Genomic DNA, 12,718 nt, shown 5'->3' with positions numbered 1-12,718 from the left:
GCATATTAGTAATAGCGGCTATGCGTTTAGGTGTTAGTCTGCGACTCTCCTTCGACAGTAGGTGACCTCCTGTCTACAATATTGAAATTTCGAAAGTGACACCTTGTGTCCATGATGTGCCAAATGCAACAATAATTTAACTGTGGCCTCTGTGCAACCATCCTCAGTGTCCGAAACCACAAGGAGGTTGTCAACGTACTGCAACAGCACATTACCAGGTAGAAGCTCCAAGGAATCCAATTAAGCTTTCAAGGCTTGGCTATAGATACTAGGATTTTCTGTATAGCCTTGTGGAGCACAGCATAATCTAAAGCTCCGACCAGCTATTGCAAATACAAACAGATATCTGCTATCTGTATGGATTGGTATGTTGAAGAAAGCATTCCTTAAGTCAATGACGGAAAATAATTTTGCAGATGAAGGAATTATTGTCAGGATCGTGGTAACATCTGGGACTACAGGGTACTAGGGAACCACTATCTTATTTACCTCTCTAAGGTCGATCACAAAGCAGTAAACGTCAGGGTGGGCATCAGCAGAATCCAAGGGTGTCTTTTTAAGAATAGGAAGATTAAGGCTATTACATATATTCTCCACTGTCTCTTCAACCACACCAGACTAAATCAAATCCTGTATTATTTGTATTAAGGCCTTTTCTCCTGCCTGTGAGATTTTGTACTGGGGAATGCGTGGCAATTTGGCATTGTCCTTTATCTGAATGGAGACCAGTTGGATCTGGAGCAACCCCACATCTGTGTCCCCTGTAGTCCACAATATGCATGGCACGTTCTTGAACTCTGTGGGGATAGGAGCATCTTTTGCGAAGCATTGCTTTGCAAAGGCCACCTGTGGTCCAATAGTCCTGTATACACCATCAGGAGAACAAAATATTGTTGCATGTAACCTTTTTAACAAATCCAATCCCAACAAATTCCCCCCACAATTGGACATCAGTAAAAATGGTGAAGCAACCGTGAAGGGGCCAATAGTCAAAGCAGGAGGTTTGGAAATGAGGCTAACAACCGGCATGCCTGAAAAGCCTACTGACACATTATTTTGGCCAGACAGAACTGCCCCCGGGACCAGTGAACGGGAAACAGAGCTATTCCTTGTCCCTGTATCAGCTAGACATTTCTTAGTCATACCCTGCAAACCTGCCGTAACATAGGGTCCACGCTGATCTGTAGGCACCGGAACTGGTCCCTCACACTGTCCCAGGCTGTCCTAGCTATGGACAATCCCGACACCTTAGCCATGTCATAGTCATCGTGATAGTACTGTCGGCCTCAGGGGTCATCAAAATAGTTCCCACTCTGTTGATTGTGTGATCTTCCTCTTCCACGTCCTCTAAACCCCCTACATCTCGGGGCCTCACCTTCTGCAACAACTCTGGACATTTATTCTGCCAATGTCCCTCCTGCTTACAATATGCACATTTGTTAAGCCCAAGGGATGCACCCAAAGCACCACCCCTATTAGAACTAGCTAACCGCTTTGCAGAACTCGAACCTCTGCCTCTCGCAACCTGCTGCATCAACACCCTCGTCTTCATATCCTTTGACTTTTCCCCCACCTTCTCTTTGTCCTCATTCTCTCTATGCTCGTAGTACTGTGCCATACTCAAAATCACTGATGGGGATGAGTACTTTCTGAAGCCTGCAACCTAGTTGCAATCTTGGGAAGCAAATTAGTGACAAATCTGTTAACAAACAAACGAACAGCACCCTCCTGTGACAGGTCCTGACCACTAAAATCCAGAAACACCCCTTCAAATCTAGTAAAGAAATCCAACACGCTTTCATCCTTCTTCTGATGACACACAGTCAACTTATCCCAATCCATTCTCTTTGTCAGGATAAGGGAGTGCATGTAAGTGATAATATGCCCGGTAAAGCTGGGAGCTTCGCTTTCGGCTCATCGCCGGGCTTACGCTCCTTATCCCACTTCTTGATCTCATCCCATGTGCCACCCAACTCCAGAGAATGGTCCTGCATATGCACCTGCCTCCATATGTCTACCGGTACTAGCAGACCAAAGAACAACCGAGCATCAACCCGTCGCGTAATTACAGTGTCTGTGTAGTCACGCAGTTCTGGTATTTCAGGATGGTAAATTGAATGGACTTCCCTCATAGGGTGCTGTGACCCTATTGTCTGAACCTTTTGGATCATTATGCCGCCGTAAACCACTGGGGTTGTTACATTGCTGAAAACCTCATTGGGAGCCATACCTGTAGCACATACCCTGTCTTGTATGTCATAGATGATCTGCTGTGCAACACCCTGAAAACCTTGTTCACATAGTCCTATTAGCGTGGCCGACATGTGCTTAAGAGCATGCTGCTGTATGAAGGGCTCATAATCTTTCATCACACTCCACACATCTTCCACACTATAGATTGAGTTTGGAGCTCACTGAGCTGCTTGATTCACCACCATTTTCCTTTCCTCAGAACCCATAGCAGAACGCACCAACACTTTCTCCATGCGGTCTCGCACTGTTGCGCAATTCGCTTCCTGTAGGGAGTCAGTGTAGTAGGGGTGAAAGGAGGCATATCAGCAGAAACGGAGTAAATAGACAGGACTGGAGAGCTAACAGCTCTAGCCCCTATGACTGGTGCAGGTAGAGGGGAAGCAAATGGAGCCGGGTCTGAGGCAGTAGTGCGAGAAGCAGAAGCAGAAGCACTAGAGAAAGTTAATTAAAAAGGTGCATACATCTTTTTTCACAATAGAAATGATATTTATAATTTGAAGTATAATTCTGAGACTAGCTCTTCACCAGATCTTTACCAGAGTGTATAGCTACAACATATGGTTCCAATTCAAAAGAATAAAAAGTACAACGCCATTAGCAACATAGTGTGGTGAACTTATAACTTCTGTGCTCACGTAAGTGTTCCATGAACTGTTACTATAGTAACAGGCAGAAAGCTGTTTGGGGTTAGGGTTAAAAGTTACTGGCTGTACAGAAACCGTTATATTTACCCTGGATCCTCTACATGACAGAAATGAAATCAAAGTAAAACAAAACAAGGTGTACCAGATTTACAACCCCCTTGCACCACTTTTGCATCCAAACCACCCTACAAAATTACAAGTCTTTGAGCCTCAACAACCCCCCTCAAGCTCCAGAGATCACCACCCCGAGAATTTGTGTATTACGGGAGGAAGACTGCGTGGCCCTCCGCCTGGTGCCCTTGAGGGCCCTGGAAACTACTACGACCGGCTCCTGCAGTGTCTCGGGTGCCTATCCCCGCTATACTGCTGTTTGCTTTGACAGAGCGGGACTCTCACGACTCCCACCCTCCCATAGCAAACATAGTTTGCATTTTGAAAGACAGAGCAGTGAAATCTATTCTCACTTTCAAAATCCAAAGCAGATTGCATTTCCATATACAAATTAGCATCTACCCATGCAAAAAAGCAATACTGGCTCCCGAAGAACGCAAAAGATCATCACACAATGTTGCAAAAAAAACAGCAAGTGTGCTCGACTTCTCAATATACTACCTTATCCTACATAATGTTATTTTCAATCACGTTCTGATAACCAATAAGAATCATGCTTTTAAAAAACAAAAACATGCACCCTAGTTTTCTATGTAGAATGTTGTCAAACAACCAATAATTTTTTTCTGTTTTAATTTCACTTTTCCCCCAAACTCCCTTTGTCTATTCTAACATATGCCAAAGGCAGAAATTGAACTACTCCATTCTATTTTGTCCACAGATTGAGAAAGCTAGGAAAAAATGTGAATAAATCTGTTTCTACTTTTCACCGAGACTATATAATGGTGCCCATGTACCACAAAAATCTGCGTTTCAATATGTATGGCATCTATAGAAGAGATGCTGTACATTTTACAGATGAAGGGAAGAGAGTCTTTCTCATGAACTTTAGACTCTGCATCGGTACTTACTTGTAAGTACTAAAATTTCTCAATAAACACAAGGGCTCTTTTTAGAGCCACCCAACATCTATACACAAAAGCTTGATGTATATCTCAAAAATACATGCTTCTTTATGTTCGGCAGCGAAATACGAAGATCCTACGCGCATCCTGTGACTTTAAAAAAAAAGAAAAATACTATCTTACTTTTTTGGCCCTACGGGTCCTTATGTGACCCCCTGATAAGGCCTAGGGGGTCAGGGTGTGTCTACCCTGCCGCCTTTTCACACGTTCCACACATATTTCAATGACTTCCTCAGCCTCGCTTCTATCGAGGCACAAAATGGCTGCCAACAGTTCCTGATTTTGAATGTTTACAACCGCTTGACAGCCAATTAGAATTGAGCGCGTGATCGGACTGTGCGCTTTTCCTTTGAGGCCAATCCTCGCGGATCCTCTGCGCCCATAGATATATAAAGGACTTTAACCGTAATTTTCAAAGAAACTACTGAACAGATTGACAACAGATATGCAAAAGGCACAAGTCAGAACTGAGGACTACCTCTCTGCCAAAGTTGGTGTAATTCCGTTCGGTCATTCAAGCTGTAGCTGTGGCTAAAGGTCATATGGGAAATAGCATGGGGAAAACATGTTTTGGGACCCCCCTTTTTTCTCATCCCCCGCTTTACCAATCACCACCAAACTTTCAGGGATGGAGCGGAACCGAGCTGACCAAAAGTTAAAAAAATGTCAAGAAGATTCATCAATCGACGCCAAAGTTATTGCCAATAGAATGTTGCAGATTTCCTTTGGATAATAGGTCTTAACTATAACTACCTACTGGCGACCGCCAGTAGGGAAAATATATATATATTTTATTGATATATGTTTACTGTTTTTGAGGATATCAGATTAAAATAGAAGAAGGATACATATGGTATGTAATATGGAGTATAATCATGGCCTGAATTAATCGTAAATTCCTCTCACAATGATCTAAATATACTGAATGATTAAATGAAACTTTTTAGGACTTTTCATTGTTATTGTACACGGTTTTAAATATTTTTATATATATATATATATATATTTTATAGTTGAATTTTAGATATAATATTCACACAATGTATTCTATACATGACATTATGTATTTAAATCTATGATTAAACAACTACTTCCTTAACAACGAATTTCTAAACCACGAATGCTTAACTACGAACAATGCTTAACCACTACATTCCTAACAACGACTTCCTGAATCACGAAAAATATACAATTATCTCATTATCCGATTATACTACTCAGTGCTTTTAAAAACGCATGTTTAATATCATTTTACAATATTAATAAATTAATTCCTCCAAAACATTTTATTTTTGTCTCAATACATTTATTTTTCCTACCTGAAAACTTTCAGCTCCTACCTCATTGTCCTGGAATGGCAGGGCATAAATGCCCTTTTATCCTATATTGGGGAATCTTCCCTTCTTGCCACTTTCCCTCTCCTTTTCATGTACATAATCTCCTCAATGTACTACCTCCCCTTTCTTGCTGATAAAGTGAGCTGGTCTCCCTTCGTGAATCCTCCTGCCAGAACCTGTAGTGTAGTTCCTATTTTCCCAATAGTCTCTGCACATTGAAATAACATAAACAGCAGTGTAGACGTAGGGCTGAGGTCATCTAGGTCTCTACTGACTATGTTAAACTTAATTTAGGTTTGTGCCAGCTAGCTCAGAGATCACTGGAAACTTTCTTGAAGGAATAGGGAGGGATGAACTTCCCTGGCTCAGACAAGAAGGGATTCAGTTTCCGACAACCGTATAAACATGACAACTTTGCTCCCTCAGAATAAGAGTGTATCTCTAGAGTCGTGTGAAAACAATAGGCAGCTATTTCACTCAGTCAACCATGCATACTTAGTTTCACCAGAGTGCAGAGAAATAGAGAGACCGGCGTTTTCAATAAAAGGCGTTATTTATTGAGTAGTCTTCTTTCTCATGAAAGAGAAATGAATTGCCACAATTGCAATACTTAAAGTAAAGTAAAGTAAAGTGCGTACAGTAAAAGTAGTATTAGGAAATAATACTGTAAAAGCATTGATATGGTTTCTTAGCCATATGATACTTTAAAATGGATAAAATATATACATACATGAATACATTGACTAACATACTCAACTGGTGCTTCTAACTAAGCCTACTCCTGTGTACCTAACCTAAGCCTAATACTTGGGAAGGGTTGAGTAAGTAGCAGTTTAAGTTAAGTTGGTTAAGATTGTTTTGCCAAGAATCTGCATCCAGAATTCTCTTAAGGGTTTAGTCAGCTCCGTACCTTGGTAATAGAATGTGGGAGGTCTGGTATCTCTTTCCTCAGGACTCGATCTCCCAGCCACCCACAAGAGTAGGCTGGAAACACCAGAGCTGGATTTTCTTGGCTGGAGAAAAAGACAGCGTCTCTCTCAGTGCGTCAAACGGGAGGGGCGGCTTCCGTGGGCTCTCGCATCAGCTGTGCTCTCGGGCAAGTAGATGGCCGCTCTGCTCCAACCCACTGTGTGTTTGCTTAAGGCAACTGTTGGTATTTTATACCTGGAAGGTGCCGGGTTTGACATAAGGTTGGACATAAGACGTCACTAAGAACTAACAGTTCTTTCTGGACTTCTGGAGTTCTTGTTCAAATCAAAACAAAAGCAGGGGGGATTTTCCCGAGCTGCTGGAGGCTTGGTTTGTTTAAAGAACGCGTTGTGCTTTCTAGGAGTCGATGGGAGTAGCCGTGCTGTGCTTTGGACTGCATGGGCTATTACTGAAAAGGGATCTGATTCTTATGCCTTTATCAGGATATTATTGATTATAACCTCACAAGGGCATAAATCGGGAATATCGAATTAGGGTCCTAGATATAAACACAACACCCACTCCACGGATTGATGTCCATCATTACTAAAAAACTAAGCAATAAAAAACATTTAACGATGCATGTGTGTTTTCCAACCCACCCCAAAATACATATTTCGCATTTGAAATGGTATCTGGTAAATACACGAAAATGAGTGTTGGTACTGTACGCTTTTCAAGCAGTGTCATCATTCAGAAATTTACATATATATATCAGCTGAATGAATTGCGAAATTACACATAAAATGGCTCTGAATACAGAAAAGAAGGTCGAGACCATTCCATCACATATTTATACAAAATGCAGTATATGTGCTAGAGGCTGAGGTAAAATATTGTCTCTAGTATCCTAAAAATAGAAGCTCTGTTCTCTAAGAATAGTTCTACTTTAAGCAGAGTACCATGTGCCAAAAAAAGGTAAATATTTTGGAAAATGGACAAAAATAATTTTGCTTTCAGGGGAAAAAATAGTTCCAAATATTTTCTGTAGCTTTGTTTTTCAAAACTGAAGGCCGAATTCAGAGTTCAGGGAACGCTGTGTGCTCATTGTTTTTATTAAGAGTTATTCTCGTTGACTGGGGAGAACATTATTTCAGACAGACCCACAAAAAATTGGTCTACAACGTCAGGTGAAAGTTCGACCAAGTTCGAAAATGCTGCAACTCTGCAGTTCTCTGCATGATTGCATCATCGATGTTTGGATCAGCAATGCTTACAGAAGGTTGTACCTGATCGGTGCTGCTTTCCTCTCGTACCTCACCACCACCTATTCGTAGTGGTGAAGTCTCAACAAATGCCGTCATCAAAATCGGTAGCCGCTGGGGACAACACGATGCATGAGTCGTTACAGGACCTAGCAAAGTATCGATATCCATTGGTACTGCTGATTGTAGTGTAAGACAGATGTCCAACACGCATTCTTCTCCGCATAGCAGACATCGAAGCACAGGTATGATGCAATCTTGCCAGACCGGTCTGAATGAAAGAAACCAGGTTTTACTCAGATCTCTCAGCCGGGCCAATCCGAGGACCTTAGTGATACAGTCTCGGTATCGTATTGCTAGGATCGTTTATTCCATCGTTGCTAGAGTCTTGTCTGTGGATTGGCTTGCCATATCGGTGCAGAAGGAGTAAAAATAAAAGTCCTGCCACGAGTCCCAGGATTAAGGGTTGGCCGCCAAAGACAGAATGGACAAAATTCGGGAAGATGCCCAGAACTGTTTCAAAGGTTGCTAACAGTCCCGAAAAAATGGTCTTAAATACATGTGCGATGCCACTGGTATCAGACATGTTTAAGATTTGGCTTAGTATTTCTATGAAATGCACCGGGCAATTTGTCGATAAAAGGGAATGTATCTCTGCCGATGTCCTTGCCACTTGCAGATCATACATTTCTTTGGATGACGTTAAAGGCACAGTTGTCTGTAAAAGAATGGACTTCATTCTGCTTAAAGTATCAATTCGAATAGAAGAGATATTCAACCGAGGCCATAACGCAGCCTCATATCTGGATTGCTGTGTGGATACAATACTTGCATACAGCAAACGGCCCTGGAAGTTACAGTTGTCAGATAGGCTTTTCCTGGCAGCATGCCACAACAGCTGTGGTCACTTATTAGAATGTAACTGCCATTAGAAAGTGGTCTAAAAAATGGCTCTATCCGTTTTGCAGGCATGCCATGCAGGTGACATGAAAGGTTATTTGAAGACCCTTCGCAGGCTCCATGCAAATTAATACCTTGACACAGAAGTGTACCGCTTAGTGATTTTTTACAATTTTTACCACTAAGAAATACCTCCTTGTTCCCTTCACTATAACATCTGTGTGTATAAGGTAAATCCCAGGTTGATTTGATGTATTCTTTACCCAGCCTTTCATACTGGCCTGCAGGTATATACTCTTGACAGTATTTAAACTGGAAAGTTGTTATCGGAATTGTAATCGTTCCGTGTATTATCCATTCAATGACAGGTCTCTCTGACATTGTCAATGGTAATCTCTCAAGTTTTTCAATGCTCAGAATCGTATAGTCTGCTCCTTTTTGTGCCAAACTGATTTGTTTATCAGTAAGGTTAAAGATACCGAATAATGACGTTGTGTTGATTAAACGCCATGGTACGTAGCCTGAATGCAGATTTTGCAACGTCCAACCAAGCTGTACAATAGAACGTAATTTAGACTGACCATGTTGTAACAATAGTAAGTCCTGCTCTATTATATCAAAAGCAGATGATACAATGCTGTCCAGTGAATATATTCTGGAGGACAGAGTCGTTAACCCATTGTCCACAACAGAAAGTGATTTTTCCAAATTTATACGATCAATTTCTCGTATTTTTTCTGCTGTTTCAATTTGCATTACTTTCCAAGCCTCGTTATACTCAGCGTATATACCGGCCGCTATGAAACGTTTTTGACACTGTTTGCGTGGTCCCATTATGAAATCACGCAAGTCAGCACCGTCTTTAAGTAAAGTCAAGTGTTGCTTAATTTTAGCCAGTGTGGATTTCTCTACCCACTCAAGGCAAAGTTTCCCTACACTGTATGTTGTAACTATCCCTGGATGTTGTCTCTGGGAGTATCTACGGTCTGGTCTGGTCTGGTCATTTTGAACCCCTGTGTGTTGTTCAGGAATCTATCTTGACAGTTATTCGTGTCTGTTGGCCAGATCAACCACTCTTTCCAATCAGGATGTGTTCTGTTTTGGTGTAAAATATGGGATACTTCTATCTCCACATCTGCAGTGCTGTCACTATCAGTTATGGGTTTCGGAATAGACAGTGTATTTAAGTCTTTTATCTTAGCTAGGCCAAGACAAGTAGTTTGTTGAATTGTGTCATTCAAGAATATCATTTGTTCTGGGATCATGCAGGCCCTAAATAATGCTTCTAGGCACTGTACTTGCCAATCTTTGGAACCCCAGATCGTTTTTGTTTCAATGGTGTTTTTCCAACTTTCGAAACCAAATGTAGACATTTTGTCATAAAAATTTTCAGAATAAATCAGTTTAGTATTTGTCAACATTGTTTTCATTCCTGTTCCACTTAACATTTTAAAATAAAAAGTTTCTGGATCACTGTTATGAAACCCTGAGAAGTACTGGAATTTCTAATAAAATGTTTTCGAACTGCCTTTTGGTGGAGTTGGACAGTGTTCCCACTGGTTATAAGATAAAACATTTCTAGGCTGAGTTTTATGCAAATAGTGATCACCATAATGGTTATAACAGTATAACTGTTCAAAATTCGATGAACCCTGTAAGTAATCATGTTCTGTAAATTGTGCTGACATTACTAAACCTGACATCATATTATTTATGTTTTCAAAGTCCCAATCATCAGAGAATGTACTTGGTGTCACAAAGTCACTTAATGAAACCTGGAACTGATATGGATATTTCAAGAGTTCAACCGGGCAAAAAATGTCATAATCAGTTCTGTCCCATGCTACCCCACCGGGTATTGGATTGGCTGAGATGTTTTTCTGATGTCAGTTCTCTTTTCTCGATGTGGGAGGAAGTGTGAGGCTTTAGGACCAAGTTGATGTTCTGACTTGCTGTGTCCATTGTACTATATTTTCCATCAATGAATTTTCCCAAACATAGAACCATGATGAGCCAAAGCAGGAGAGTAAGTACAACTAACACAATCCAAAATTCAATCCATGGTGAAATTAGATATGTTTCTTTTAGTTGGTGAAAAAGTTCAATTACTTTGTCTTTAAAAGTTTTTGTTCGAGGCGTTTCTTCATGCTCGCTTGGATCTTCAGAGAAGTCGTAGAAATTGATGAAGTAGCCAGATGCAGTTCTGTCAATTGTTGAAATTTTTTCCGGATTTTCATTTGCTTTTTGCATTTTTCTTTGTTTCATTAGCATAGTCAGGGGCTACATCATTGTAGACTGGTGTTTCTTGATGAACTGTTGCAATTTGGGTTTCAAGAGGCACTAGTTTCATGGCATTATTGCATAGTCCTTTGTTATTCACTGCAGGTTTATCAAATGTGATTAGTCTCTCAGTATGAGCCTCTTGGATTGTAGCGAATTACAGTATTCTGCTATTTCTTGGGAGTCCATTTGGCCTACTACTTATTATTGGCCACATGATTGTGGTTTTACCAGGTTGATGGATACAACTCTGTTCTCCTTTTTACCAGCAAGGGGCGGTAGTACAACTGATCTTGTTCCGTTGATAGCTAAGACAGGTACTGCTTTTCTGTAAGAAGGCCTAAATTCCTTCTTTACAGCGATCTTTTCTCTGACCAGATCCCCAATCTTTGTAATCTAGACAGGTCTTGCTGGGACAGGTGGTTTTTCTTTAGTGGTTGTCGGCTGTTGTTTCAACTTTATGTTACTCAGGTTTTTTCTTGTTTCATTTAAGTCCTGTAAAACAGCCAAACGATCTTTGATATCAAAGGATTTTTTTTCTACCACTGAAGTGTGACAATCAAGGTCCTGAATTAGCATTCTAGTGCCGAACAATAGTTTGTATGGAGTGAGACCTTTTAGAGAATTTCTTGGCAGATTATTAAGACTACATTGGACACTTGTTAAGTGTTTGACCCACCCATCACCCGAACCCAATACCCTCGCAGTTATAGATTGCTTTATGTCCCGGTTTTTTCTTTCCACAACCACATTTCCCTCAGGATGGAAGGGAGAAGAGTACCGCAATGCGATGCCCATGCTGTTCATGGCCTCTTTGTAAGCTCGAGAGCTAAACGCAGGACCCTGATCAGAATGTAGCATGCCAATTGCGTATGTGCCGATAAAGACTCGAAACTCTTTTATAACAGTTCCGGCGTCAGCCGAGTGCTGGGGCCACATTTTTAAGTGAATTAAGTCTGTATTAATTATCGGATGCATTTCTCCGACTGGATTTCTGCGCTACAGATAGCCTCATACTATCTAATAGTGGTATCTGGGCTACAGGCTGGTCCGGTTCACAACTGCGATCTCTGTTGCAGTCCTTACAATTTTTTGCAAAATAGTAGATAGCTACGCTCATTCCCGGCCACCAGTACTCTGATTGCAGTTCCATCAGAGATTTCAGGATCTCTTGGTGCCTCAGACCCAACCCCATATGTGCTTCTTGTAGCAAGAAGATTCTCCGTTCGTGGAATTACTGTATCCCCCACTCCAGGGATTCGAGCAAACGGTACAGAGTTTGCATCAATTATGTATGTATTACTGAGTGGATAGTTGAGAGGTAAAGCTGCATAATCGCCTTTTATCGAGGCTTTTACTGCCAACATGATTTCTCCATCTATTTGTTTTTCTGAACGCTTTTCCATGGCTACGGAAGCCGGTTGAACCGCTTCCGCTATGGCTGTGTTAGCCAATGAATTCCCTTCGACATGAACGCCAACACGTCGATGACTCAGTGCGTGTATCACGTGAGTCTTTTGAAGTTCTTTCTTTAAAAGAACTACTTGTTCCCAAAGCGTTTTATGCTTTATTGTGGCACCTGTGTCATCTTTGTAACCATTTTTGCTCCATGTCTGCATATCACTGTTGTATGATTTGACGCAGAAATACGAATCACACACTATTAGTGTGGGGAATTCGCGATCTGCATTTTCAAGCGCCATCTTTAAAGTTCTTATTTCAGTTCGCTGAGCTGAACAGTTCCTGAGTGATTCAGTTTTGGTAATCATTGGTTTGAATTTACCAGAGTGCCAGCGACCTTTAACAATCGCGCACGCTACATCGTACGATTTCTTCTCTACATCGTAGTGTTGTGCGAATCTGTTCATATAGATTACGCAGTTGTATTGTTCTAGAGGCAGAATTTCAGCTGGCAGAGGATATTCTCGTTCATATACTAGATCATCTAGTTTTTTCAGTTTTGGGTCAAAATAGTATTTCACGTCTTCTGTAGCAAAGGAATTTTCCCATTCTATCCATTTTGGATCTAATGCCACTTTAATCAGATTACGCGG

The sequence above is a fragment of the Lissotriton vulgaris genome, chromosome 12, assembly GCF_964263255.1.
Source record: "Lissotriton vulgaris chromosome 12, aLisVul1.2, whole genome shotgun sequence".
Classification (NCBI taxonomy): Eukaryota; Metazoa; Chordata; class Amphibia; order Caudata; family Salamandridae; genus Lissotriton; species Lissotriton vulgaris.
Note: the sequence above shows the minus strand (reverse complement) of the source record.